A 14,643-nucleotide genomic window follows, 5' to 3' on the forward strand; every position below is an offset into this window, starting at 1 on the left:
TCGTAGAATAAAACACAAGGTTTGTAGAATAAAAGAGTTATGCATACAATTAATTTTTCTCAAGACCAACTGCAATGTAGTTAACATAATCCCTTTGTTTAACCACTTTTCGAATTAATCTCACCTGAATTAAATATTGAGATTTTTCTACCATATATTTTAAATATCCATATATTATTAAATTTTATTTTATCTAATCAAATTTCAAATTTATTCAAATCTTTGAATGATTTTTCATTATTTTTTACATATTCAATTTTATTCTGATCTTTGAATTTTTTTTCATAATTTTATACATATATTCTTAATAAATTAGTGGTATATTTCTCATATTCTTGAATGATTAAATTGTTTTATATACTATTCTTGCTATTATTTTAACGATTTTCATAATTTTATACATATATTCTTAATAAATTAGCTATGTATTTCCATATCCTTGAATGATCAGAAGTGATATTTCTTTTTTCTAAATCGTTAAAATATTCTTCTTTTTTTTAATCAATTTTAACACGTATCATATTATTATATTATGTTTATATAAGATTTCACCAATTAACTAACATATTATAATTACACATACAGTATAGTAATATGAAACTATTAGATTTAATTATTTTACATTTATACAACGTAATTGTAATGTAAACTTATGAGATTTTAATCATAATTTTTTTTTGTAATATGTTATTATAACAAAATTTTGTATCTTCCTAATTTTTTCTCCATGATTAGCTATCCAGATCTATCTTTTGTTATCAGATTTGATTTTATCTTATTCATTGTCGATTTATTTATACATTTTCTTATCAAATTTGGTTTTATCTTATTCCTTTTTAATTTATTTATACATTTTGTTATCAAATTCAGTTTTTTGTTATCTTCTTTTTTCAAATGGATTGAGTTTTATCTAATTATTTTTCAATTTTTTTTTATATATATTTAGGGATTTGTATTCTTATCATGATTTAACTATTTTTTATTTCATACATTTTTTTCTTTTATATTATTACTATTTATATAATTTATTTTTTTAAAATGTAATACAATAATATAATAATATATCATTGGTATATAAACGATAATATTTTGAGATCTTATAAATTTAAATTAATTATTTCAAATTATTGGATTTTGTTTCCTTTTAATTTTGTATTTTTGTGTCAAAACTAATATAATTGAGAAGATAATCCATTTAAATTTATTTCATACGAGATTTGAAAATTTTGCATTTAAGTTGATAAAAGATTTGAAATTTGTAAATTTTAAATTTAAGAAGGAAGTATAAGAGTCAACTTACTTGGAATTTTATATATATATATATATATCATTTTTTGAAGAACCCAATAGATTTCAGTAAAGTTTGAAATATTTAGATTTCAATTTTAATATAATTTAAATAAATAAAAAAATAAAAGAATAAAAGAAAGGAAAAAAAAAATATAACCCTACGAGCTACAACTTCTCTCTTTTTTCCCATTTTTATTCATTTTTCTTCTACCATTATCGTAGCTGCCATACCACCTGCAGGTTAAGGTGTATTTTTTTTTTTCTTTTTCTCACTTTTTTTTTGTTCGTTCATAAACCTAATCGGCAGCCATACAACTGCAATATATGATTTTTCTTTCCTTTAATTGTTTCTTATTGTCTGTGACAGTGTGTATTGTGATCACCTGACGAAAAGGAAAACAAAAGGAAGAGGCGTTGCGGTTGCGTGAAGAGATTCTCAAATCCCTAAACGAAAAGGAAAACAAAAGGAAGAGGCGTTGCGGTTGCGTGAAGAGATTCTCAAATCCCTAATTTCTTTTTTAGATGAAAATCAAAGGAAGATGAGAAGTTTTTTAAATCCCTAGTTTTTTTTTATTTTATTTAAATTGTTGGTGGTTTTGGTTTAATTATTTTTTATTTTCTATGAATGTTTACAGAATTGTAGTAATCATATTATGTAGGCATTGATTCGATTTTTGGTAGACTACATTTGTTACCATGGCATTTGTTTAGTTACAAGTGTAATTGTAGTTTTTCCTTCAACTTATGAACGTTAGGTATTTATGTGTAAGTTATGGCAGTTTTGACAATTTATCATCATTATTTTTTATTATTTAATTTAATTTTTCCATTTTTACATAAATTTTTTTACTATTTTTCCAATGAAACTTTTAAATTTACTATTTATCTACTAGCGCAAATGAAAATAATATAATTTAGGCCCATCTGTTTTTTTTTTTTAGAATAAAAAAGATGGGATTTATTATTGTTTTTTGAGCAAAAATATCTGATATAGCAAAATTTAATCTGGAAATTAAAACAAAAATTAATAGGGAATTCTTTGTATCATCCATACAATATCTATTTTGTAATAATAAAAATCCATCTTTTGTTTTCTTTTATATCATAAGTATAGTTTTTGAATTCTATCATTATATATTAATATTTATTCTCTTTTCTCTAACTCAGTTTTTTTCTTTTTTAATTAGTTCAACAACAAATCAATACTATATATATGAACCTATACTTAGGTATATATAAGATTATTAATAGATAGAGAAAATATATTCTATAAAAGAGATTAGTTGGAGAGAAAATTAGAGATAGATCAAGAACGTAATGAAAGTCTCACAATGACAATAAAGAGATCTAAGCCAATACGATCTCTTCTAAATTAGTGAGCAAAATATTTGACACATGATGAAGGGTATTGGATAAAAAAACACAACATTGTATTTTTTTTTTCTTTTAATAACACTTACATACAAAAATTTATTTTGAAGCTTTGAAAACTAAGATTATCAAAGAATAAAAAACCAAAATAAAAAAGTAAGTTTGATAACCATTTTATTTTTTATTTTTTAAAAATTAAGTCTATAGACATTATTTCCACCTCCAAATTTCTTCCTTTGTTATCCATTTTTCACCCATGATTTAAGAAACCCAACCAAATTTTGAGAACTAAAAAAATAGCTTTCAAAATGTTGTTTTTGTTTTTAAAATTTGGCTAAGAATTCGATCATTATATTAAAAAAAAATGTAAATTATGATAATAAATGTAGATGATATAAACTTAATTTAAAAAAAAAAATCAAATAATTACTGAATGGGATCTAAAGAATATAATTGAAAATGGTAATCAACCAACCCCTATAAATGCCTTTTTCTTGTAAAGAGGGGCAAATAAAATGTAAGGTGAAGTAAATAATTAAAGCATTAATTGATAGACAAAAATCTGCAGATACCTAAGAATATATGGAGAACAAAATATTTGAGAACATCCACTGTCTCACAAGAAAATTATAACAATAATAATAAAAGATTCTGAAACATGAATATAATTGAAATTTGGAAAGAGAGAGCACGTGGATAATATAAATCCAAAGAAAATTAAAAATAAAATAAAATAAAAAAAGGAAATAATGAGAAGAAGGATCCATTTTACGTATCCCATAAGATTTGGTTACTACAAGATTTTATGCTTTCTTATGAATCAATGCTTATGGCCTATTATTATTATTATTATTATTATTATTATTATTTTGCCTCTGAACTCGATTGTAGTTATCAAAAGCTTTGGCCTTCTTCAACTACTTTGGGAAGGTGATTTTTTTTAAAAAAAAAATATTGTTTAATTTAGTTTTTTGCATTATTGGATTATTTAAATTGATGTTGTATCTTTCTTGGAATCTATGGTTAAATGTATAATTGTTTTTCATGATCATGGACTTTTTTGAATTTATTTTATAGATCTATTTTGAATTCTTGTTTGGAATCTTTATTGGGATGATGATTCATATTTTGATTTCCCTATAAAAGAAAAACATTAGAAAATACTTTTATGACGCTTGAGATTTTAATAAATATATGTTGTGTATTGGAGAATATAAGTGTGATTAAAGTGTTTTGGATGCTATTGAAGTTTGTTTTGAAGTTTATTGTTTGATTGAATTGTGGTTGTTGAGTCTATTATGTATTAAATATTTTTATTTGAAAGTTATTTATGTGATTAAAGTTTGATTTGAAGGTTATTAATTTGTTTGAATTGAAGAAGCATATGGTTTATGTGACTAAATTTTGATAAGTCCAAATCTGGGATTAGTTTAATTTTCAGTCTCTTGTGTATGATTAAAGTTTGATTTTAATCTTATTGTGCAATTTGATTTGAAGGCAATTTTGTGACTTTTATCCTATTGAATTTATTGAACATTAAATTGTTACATTTTAGATATTGATCTTGTCCTGTTAGTTGGATTTTGAAAAGTACATGAAGGTAATACTATGATAGATGAAAGATGTTAAACACGATGTTGTGACACTTATTAATACACCAATACAGTAAAAAAAAAAGGATAAAACAGACAGATTGAACACAACAATTGGTGACCCAGTTCGAAGTAATTACAATGTTGTACTTGTTTGTTATCTATGACAATATTGTAACAACACTATTATTGTCAGAATCAACAGATAAATGTTGTAATTATTACCGCTATCGTTATTGTTATCGTTATTATTTGACTTTTCAAAATTCATAATTCTAAGTGTGATAAAAAGTAATCGAATTACATTTTCGATTCTAGCTCATTACGGTTGATCAATCAATGAAATTCTAATACGATTACATTAATTTTCATTATGAATTGGTAAACATGACCTAAGTTTGATTTAACTAGAATTGATTTTTGTGACTTAAGTTTGAGATTAATTATATAACTTATGTTTGACACTATGACATATTTGAAAAGAGAGGTGGTTAATAATTAGCTTAAAATTGTGATGGTAGTTGTTTTGTGATTATTATGCTTGGGATTTTTTTTTAAAAAGAAAAAAGAAAAAAATTGCTGATGTAACTTTGCTTTGGGTTGAATTAGAAGAAAAATTGTGTATGTTATGTGTAGGATTAAATTGACCATTGTTGTTGGAACAAGAACGAAGGACGTTGACTTCTCACTCACTCGTATATAGAACATTTAGTAATTTACTTTTTGTAGACATTGTTGTTTAATCGTTATATTTGTTCATTTATTTTGTAATTTCGAAACTTTACACAAAAAAAAAGTTACCCCATCTATATATTAACTTTCAACCTTTTTATTAATATATGTGGTCTTATTTTATTTGATTATTTGTGTATAGAGCATGTTTATTAGACTTTAAATACAAAATATAGGAAAGACGAAAGAAATGTCATTATTAAAATTGGAACAAATAGTAATATATATATTTTACAAAATCAACAACTTTTTTAGACTAAATAGATTTTTGTCACAATAAATGTGTTAATGCCGCAAAAAATCATTGCAAGATTGTTTGCGACAAAAGTTCATTTTCATCGTTTGATGCGACGAAAATGAACTTTTCTTCCACGAAATTTTTTTTGCAACAAATATATGGTTTTTAAAGATATTTTAATTTCGTCAATAAAAATATTATTTAAAGTACTTATTACAAGATTTTTATGGTTTCTTGAATGAATGGCTATGGCCTATTATTGTGCTTCCCAACTCAAGTGTACTTATCAAAAGCTTTGGCCTTCTTCAACTACTTTGGGAAGATGGTATATATATATATATTGTTTAATTAATTAATTATTTTTTTTACATTATTGGATTATTTAAATTGATGTTGTGTCTTTCTGGGAATCTATGACTGAATGTGTGATTGTTTTCATGAACGTGAATCTTCTTCAATTCATTTTATAGATCTATTTTGAATCTTTTGTTTCGAAACTTTATTATGATAATGATACATATGTTGATTTCCCTTTTAAAATAAAACAAAAAAAAAAAAAAGAACTTTTATAATGTTGATACTATTAAAAAAAGATGAGGACATTTTTTGTATTTCTTGAAAATTGTGTTTGTATAGTAAGAAATTTTTAACTAGCTTTAAAATACAAACCAATAAACTATATATATATATAGTTTTCAAAACCTTGGTAAATGAAAAAACAATAAAATTTTTAAAAACACCAAAAAAAAAAAAAAAAAGTTATCAAACGTAAAATTTATTAGATAAAGGAAAAGTAAAAAAGGCAATATCATATATAAAAGAGATCATTATTCATAACAAATTCAATATTAATAAGAAAAAACTCAAATAAGGTGACACAAATTATGTCTATATAAATATATATATTTTTTTTTTGTCCAATACCATTCTCATTCCCCGGTTCAAAAATGCAAGTGGAGTGACTATCTAAATATTTAAAAGAGAAATTCCATTAGATGGATAAAATTGGAGGTAAATTTTGAAAGATTACTCTATTTTTTGAAATTACTGACAAAGTCTATCAGGTTATTAAGAACATAAACCATAAATGTGTTTTCCAAATTTACCCTTGGGCAAATTTTGAATAAATATCTTTTTTTTTTTTATCAATGCTTGGCCTGCCTTAACTGTGTTAAAAAGTCATTTAGAGAAAATCTTAACCATTTTTTGCATTTGATAAAATAGATTTAAATTAAAAAGAAGATTTTTTAAAATAGATTTAAACTAGCTTTTGGATTCTCCTAAATTAGGTAGAATTTTTAGTTAATATTTAAGTTTCAATTTTATACTTTAAAAAGAAGATTTATTTTATATATTTATCTATTTTTCACATAATCAAATCTATTTTCTATTTTTTCATGAGTTAAATGCATTAATTTTTTTTAAAAAAATATACCATATTGATTTTTTTTTTAAAATAAAGCTATATTTCTTAATTTAAATTTTTTTTCATATTAATCATTTAAAATTTTAAATTACAAAAAAATGGAAAAAAAGTTTATGCTTAAATTTACCAAGCACTATTTTACTTATTTCCATATATGATTTTTCTAAAAGTACATCTACCAGTAATCATTCTAAAAGCTATAACAATTCCAAACAAAGCCTTAATCTCGAGATTATGCTTTTTCTAATTAATTATTAGGGCTCGTTTTGATTGACTTGAGAAAGAAGTGTTTTTCAAAAATCTCATTTTTATTTAAACACTAATGACAAAATTATTGAAAATACATCTTGAAAGTTATTTTGAGTGGTTGTCAAACATTCTAGTTTTTTCTAAAATGATTTCTTTTTTAAAATTAAACACTTGAAATGCATTTCAAATAGACCCTAGAATTTATCATATTTCTAGATTATAAAGTTATGAATTTTATGGAATCTATAATTATAAATTTTGTAATTAAGAAAGGATTAGAACTTGCTATCTCCTTGAAACTTCAAAGGATAATCATCAAATTAGATTGCATTGTTGTTATCCATTTAATCTTTGGAAAAAACCTCTTTGGATGCTGAAAGAACCTCTTCGAATTCAAAGGTCTTCGTATTCATAGATTAAATTTATGAATTTTAAAATTTGATTAATCAATAAACTTCTCTCTTCATGAATTTTCGATCTAAATTCCCTCTTTGATCACATGGGATTATATTGTATATGATTTATAGCATATTCATAAATGTAGATTGGTGCATGCTTAGTTTGCATCTTGTGCATATCTACATACAAAAGTATTTGAGACCACAATTGGGTTAGAACTCTATTTTCATTATCTTCCTTTATTTATCTAGTTTGAATTATTGGATTAGATTCTGTATTTTCTTTTATTTATAATAGGTTTGAATTTTTAGATAAGATTCTACATTTAAATTAATTCTGGTAATAATATGGAATGGTATATATGTTTATATTTTTAAATAATTACGTGTATTTTAATGAAATATTTAATGTTTAAACATGTTTAAGAGAGAATTTAGATTATTAAATATTTTAAAGAGAGAAATTAGATTTAGACAATTTTTTAAAATAGAGATTTGTCTAATCACCCTATTTAGAAATGACTCGAGAAGAAAAAACCGAAGTCCAATCTACAAGTAGTCTAGCCATCAAAAAAGACCCATAAAGAAAAGCCCATGAAGTAGATTAGGCATATGATCTGACCCATCATCAAGAATTTGCACTTATTGAGGTTTAAGCTCCATCATGCACACTATGGAAAATCTATCTTCACCACATCTTATCGCACCACATTTACACTATATCATTCTCTTAAGAAAAAATCCTTTATTTAGTGCAAGAAAATAAATTAAGTTAGAGTTATATCATGAAATTGTTGGCGTATTCATGGCTCCTGCATCTAGATATTAGAGAGCTCGCACTAATGTGGTATCAAGTCGAACACACTCCAACAATAAGTTAGTATATGAAATATTTAGTTCATTTAAGCATTCAGACTATTACTTTCTATGAAGCATAGACACAGATATAAATACGAGATACAGATATAATAGGATGTGGCGATACGCTAATTTCTAAAAAAGTAGGATATTGAAACGTTGAAAATATGTTTTTTTCTTAAAAAATCTAGGATATAGATGGATTTAGCATACAAGTTAATGAAATAGTACAAAATACAATACAAAAAGCAACATCTTAGATATTGAAATATAATAGTCAATAAAATGCAATAAAAAGGTGACTCGTATTGATCAAAGAAGAAAAAGAAGATTAGAGGGAGAAGTATAAAGATAAACGAAGAGCTTCTCCACTAAATTGTTGAAGATATCCAAGTGAGTTATATTTGGGTGGATTTTGTGGGATTTAAATGTGAAAATAAAAATTATATGATTTTAGGGTTTCATATTTTATTTTATTTTTTAAGTTTTGGATTTAAGTTGTGAGTTTTTTAAATAGATTGCCTAGTTTTAGATTAAGAAAGAATATATGAGTTTTATTTTTTTTTTAAAAAAAGAGTAATTGTAAAAATAAATATAGATATATATCTGGAAAGTATCGATATCCCATACGTATTTTATACGGATTCTAAACCTCAAATGAAATACACGTATCTTATAACTTATCTTTTAAGGTGGAGGAATATGACAATTCATAGAATATGTCGTTTGATTTTTGCAATATTAACTGCATATTCTTAGCTGTAATTATCGAGGTTGGAAGCTTTCATTAACCAAGCTCAACTTACGGCACGGCACATCTTCTTATGTGTAATTCTCGAGATTGCAAGATATTATCTCTTCTACCAAACATTTGAGTCTCTGGCTTTCCATTACAGGATGTTCAGGTCCCAGGCGTACTCCATGGATGCCTCGGATTTGGGCCTTGTCATAACATATTAATTATGCAATACAATTCTAAACATTCACCATAATTCATATGGGTCAATACAAACCAAGGATTTATCACTTTTATTCTCTTTAAACGAACTTCCTCTACAAGACTAAGTATTAACTATGAAAATTCGTTAACAAAATACACATTTTACAATTAAATTCATATTAGTCTCTTTTGGGTTTGTAGAATGTAGTTTGAGGAAGAAAAATAAGCATTCAATGGCTACCAATATTGTTGTACTTGTTGATTTAATGCTATTTTCCAAGCCTTGGCTGAGCTGTTTCAACTATTCAAGAAGATGGGTATGCTTCTTCTTATTTATGCTTGGATTTTCGAATTCAAATCCTTACTTGTTCGACAAACAAACAGCTAATTCGGTGAGCAACAAGCATTGAATTGATTGATTGATCCTCACTTGAACAATTCTACTGTAGCTACGTGCTTGCTAACTGTGATGCGATCTCTTCCAATCCCAGCTCGTGATCTTGAACAGTTTCTTTCATGGGGTCTGTCCAATTCGATCGTTCCCATCGTTCTGGATATTTCTGAAGTTCTGCTCTTAAAACCCATGTCTAATCGCCGTCGCTAATGAATGAATCTAGGTCTTTTTCTAATGGGGTTTCACGTGATTTGGTTTCTGAAACAAACTATGCAACTTCTGTTCATTTGTGCTGGAGAATTTCTTTCTTTCTTCTTCATTTTGTTGCTGCCATTTCGCTTTCGTTTATTGTCCTTTAAATGCTTGCAATGCCGGAAGAATTGTAGTTTGAGTTTGAGGGAAGATTTTTGGCTAATTCTTCGATGGAGGGCAAAGATTTGGAGATGTCTGAAGGGACTAAGGATTTGGGGAAAAGGGTAGACATGCAAGCTCCAAATGAAGCTTTGCCTTCTATGTGGAACTTCATTCGTAATCTACCTGCCTTCACTGTGCTTTTTCTTCTCGGCATTACCAAAGGTGAGCTTCAATTACTTCTTTATTTTTGGGGGATCTTCTGTTGTTGTTTCTTACTCTTTTGAACTCTACTAGATTGCATATGTATGTACTTTTCCAAATGATCTAGGTGATAAGGACAGTGGGACCTCCATCTATTTCCATAATAGTATGATAGTGTACTTTGGGCACCACCCAAAATACCATTCTCTTCCCTAACCAATATGAGACTTTGTTTGCGCTCCTAACAATCCTCCCCTTGAACAAAGTACCACTTTTGAGCCTCCCCTTGAACAAATTCGTCCACTTCCAACCATGAGAGCTTTCTCTAAATCTCAAAACACCTCAAATTCATCCGGGGTCACTTGCTCTTCATCTTAAGGCACATCCAGTCCATCTCGAGTCAACTTGCGCATCTATCCTGAGGTACATTGCATGCATCTCGGGTCAACATCTAATAGCGCACACGAGCACGAGCACGGATTACATTTGCTCTTATCAAGGTAATGGAAACTACAATGCTACCCAACTAGGTTTAGACCAAGGCTCTGATATCAATTCATAAGGACAATGGAACCTCTACCTATCTCCACAATGGTATGATATTGTCCACTTTGGGTATAAACCATGATTTTGCTTTCGGTACCACTCAAAAGGCCTCATACCAATGAAGATAATTGTCTTTACATATATATGCATGATCATTTCCTTCTTTAACCAATATGAGACTTTTCTAACACTAGGTTCTTTACATGATCAAACAGTTTAATCTTGTCTCTCTTGTCTCTAATGCCCTCAATAATTTCAGGTATGATTTTCAGTCCATTGACTAGCCTAATCATGACAATGGCAAATTCTACTTTGATAGTCATTCTTTGGCCAATTCAAACTTTTTGGACATATTACTGCATTCTAAGGTGTTATCTATAAATTTTTGCTTTCCATTTCCATTATCAAAATGGATTGTGTGAAGTAGTCATGTTTCTAACATTACAGACCGCTTATTTGCAGAGCTGAACAACTTGGTTGGGGTCTTAAACTTGTTTTATGTCTTTGTGTACTGCCTGTTTTACTGCTTTTATGGCCTGAATTTGGCGCTCTTGGAAGCACCGTAGGCGGAGCCCTTTACGGTTTTCTTTCTCCAATAATGGCTACATTTAATGCTGCTAGAGAGGACAAGCCAGATAAAGTATTCCACTGTATGTATGTATGTATTTCCGGTTCAAACTCAGTTATATATATGTTATTCCTACATGTTTTCTCTGTTACCTTTGACTATAATTTGATTTTTTTTATCTATGATGAATTTCAGGATGGAACTTGGGATACCATAAAAGGATCCTTCTTGGTTATCGGGGATTTTCGTGATGTTTGTTTACATTCTTACTTCTCTACTATGGAGGAACTGCTACAAAAGGGAACCTTGGATGGAGAATATTATGATATCAGGTTTGTTGTTGTCATTTTGTAACTGACTAAGATTCTTGATTCATCATATCAGAAACAAGCAATAAAGATACGATTTGAATATCTGATAATTTTGTTATGCTATGTCATCTGATGAACCATTTTGGTTACAAAACACTTCGGAAATTTTACTTGCCATAAAACTAGTCTATACTTTTTATTATCTGAGCTAGTTCCAAAAGATTAATGATAAACAATACTGCTTTTGCAGTGTTAAAGGCTTTCTAAATGCCACATTCTTCTCAAAAAGTGACAAGCATCCATCACTTAACCTTTTTGTTAGTTTCTTGCAGATTGCTCGACTTCCTTGGTGGTTCCATAATTGGAATTCTTGGTTCTGTGGTTGATACACCAGTCATCTTACTCATTGCTCTGTATAAATGTCCTTTTATGCTGTTCAAGGGTTGGTGTCGTTTGTTCCACGATCTTATAGGTCGAAAAGGCCCCTTCTCGGAGACGATATGTGTTCCATTTGCAGGGCTTGCTATTTTACTCTGGCCATTAGCTGTTGTGGGTGCACTGGTGGGATCTATTATCTCCAGCATTTTCCTTGGTGCTTATGCAGGAGTGATCGTTTATCAGGTTTATTACATTTTCTCTTAATCTTAAGTTGATCATTCCTTCTTGCAATTTCAACATATCTCTATCGATGGTTAATCTCTACTAGTAATCTTCAGCTCTTGTGTGATTTACTGAACAACATGATTTGTTCATATTACATACGATTCAATTAATTTAGTGTGTGTCATATCTGGATCTCAAATTATGCATATCTAGATATGCTCATTCTTAACTTTTGAATTTGGATTGCAGGAATCATCATTTTGGTTGGGGCTTTGCTATATTTTGGCATCCATCTCCATTTATGATGACTACAGCAATGATGTCCTAGACATGGCCAATGGCTCCTGTTTTCCTAGGTATTTTCCTACCCTTTAAAAACCTCTCTTTTAACTGCACAAGTGAACCTTGACATAACATTGTTTCTTTGATTGTATACGAAAAGACCCATTTATCGAAAAAGGATATGCAGTCAGTAGATAAACCTGAAGAATTCCAATCTGTTAGAAGTTTTCCCTCTCTTACGGATTTGGTTAAGAATCTCATTCTTGAGCTGAAACCTTTGGAGGTACTTTGTGTTCATTAACTAGTGCATTCCTTTAGCTCAAAAGTTTCCAGAGCTGAATGAAAATTTTGGACTCTGCTTTCTTCTATAGCTTCTTGATCGTCTTTTTAAGGAGTGTAAGCGCAAGGGAAATTGTCGTCTCCAATGGATTAATAACATTGAAGATATGAGCATGCCAGATCCAATAATGACATCACAGTCATTAGCATTGGCTTACCTGCTTACTGCATTCTTCAGACATCCTTCGTTCGGCAAAAGCCGATTCAACTGGATTGCTCCTGAGTAAGTTTCATTTCCTTCTTTTTGATGATGACTTTGAGCATATAAAAACTACTTTCAAATCCATTTGGGTTTCAATTGATTTAGATACAACGTTACGAGATTACTACCGCAAATCGACCGCAAGATGTATTCTTTGATTGGTTTCTGATCCTCTTCTGATCATCAAGGAGCAAATAAAGCAATAAATCTCTCTGAGAGAGAGGGACTACCTCTCTAGATTGGTCTTGTTGGTGATGATCCCATTTAGAATGAAGAATTCAAACATCAGCTTGCCGCCAGAATCTAAATGCAGTGCGCCGAACTTGAGGCATTGGCTCGAAGTAAGTTACTTGGAAAAACTTGGTACATCATTTAATGAATTCTGTAATTTCATCATACCATAATGGCTTTCTTCTGTCTACCATGAAGGCTTCGAGGATCACCGACTGATATCGAGATTTCCAACATTCAAACGTCGGTTTGGCAGTCTTGTCGATGCAGTGTTTGAAGATATCATCAAGAAGAATGATAGAAGCAGACCAAGTAGACGTAAATTTTCCAAATCAGAGAGTGCTATTGGGAGGTTCTAAATCAGATATCTTTGAAAAATAAAACAGGAAATGATGAGACTGATCAAGAACCAAATTTAGTTGAAAGAGATGTGGAAAGCAAACTAACATAGTTCTTTCTTCAGCTGTAATCTTTTTTTCGTATTATCACTGAAGGTTCATCAGTATATTTGAAAATTCAAACTTTTTCTAGAAAGATTGACAGATGAAACTATATTATATAAAAATAATTTAGGTATTGTCCCCTTTCCTCTACATGCACCAAAAAACTCATTTTTTTTAATAATTTCCTTTTCAAAAAATGAACGTGCAATGTCATTTATTGAATGTAATAGAAGTCCACATGTCATTTTTAATTGAATGTAATATAAAGTCCATGGAAATTTGTAATATAATTTAATGTAATTTAATTATATTATGATAATTAAATTACATTGAAAATATTATGATAATTCCAAGAATTACCATGAATTTTGACTTTCATGCATTTAGACCTAAATTTAGTGATTTAAAAGATTTGAGATCTATGTGATATATCAATTGAGAATTTTAGAAATAGCTGCGTTTATCGTGAATATGTTTTCTTTAATAATGATTTTGAGAATACTATGATTATAGGTTTGAGACAATAGTGTTTTAAACCACACGATCTATGTATTCATAGTGATTATCCATATTGCTATGTGAATATATTTTCGTAGTAATCAAAAAGAGATTACAGGTCTTTGAGACCCACTTTGGCACATACATAGGCTTTTGGCCATGTGTTGGGTGTCAAACCTCTTAGGGCAGCTTTGCATGCCGTATGACCATATTAGATTGCCTCTGCTACATGTCTTGGGACTACTTGATATGTAATATGACCAACTATTGTTCTATATGCGTATAGGTTTACTCTAAGCTAGTATGACCAAATATTAAGTACAAATTAGCGAAGATTCTATATATGAGCTTACTTGTCTCTTTTTTCTCTCGTTTTATTTCATAAACATAATTTCAATAATGTAATTTCTAAGTAAACTATCACTCACTGGATTTGTTAGCTCAACATTTTTCCTAATTATTTCCACTAGATAGCATCAGAGTTCCAGGCATGCCTACTAGAGCTAACATCTACCATCTATCCTCTTAGACATGGCTACACATCATTTTATGTACATTGGCTTGGAATACATTGTAA

At 28.6% G+C, this 14,643-nt stretch overlaps 1 pseudogene; it reads left to right on the forward strand.

Annotated features, from left to right (window-relative positions):
- Positions 1-9,273: 9,273 nt before the first annotated feature.
- LOC120079108 lies at positions 9,274-13,576 on the forward strand (annotated as a pseudogene).
- Positions 13,577-14,643: the final 1,067 nt, after the last annotated feature.

Source organism: Benincasa hispida, chromosome 6, assembly GCF_009727055.1.
Source record: "Benincasa hispida cultivar B227 chromosome 6, ASM972705v1, whole genome shotgun sequence".
In the NCBI taxonomy this organism is placed as follows: Eukaryota; Viridiplantae; Streptophyta; class Magnoliopsida; order Cucurbitales; family Cucurbitaceae; genus Benincasa; species Benincasa hispida.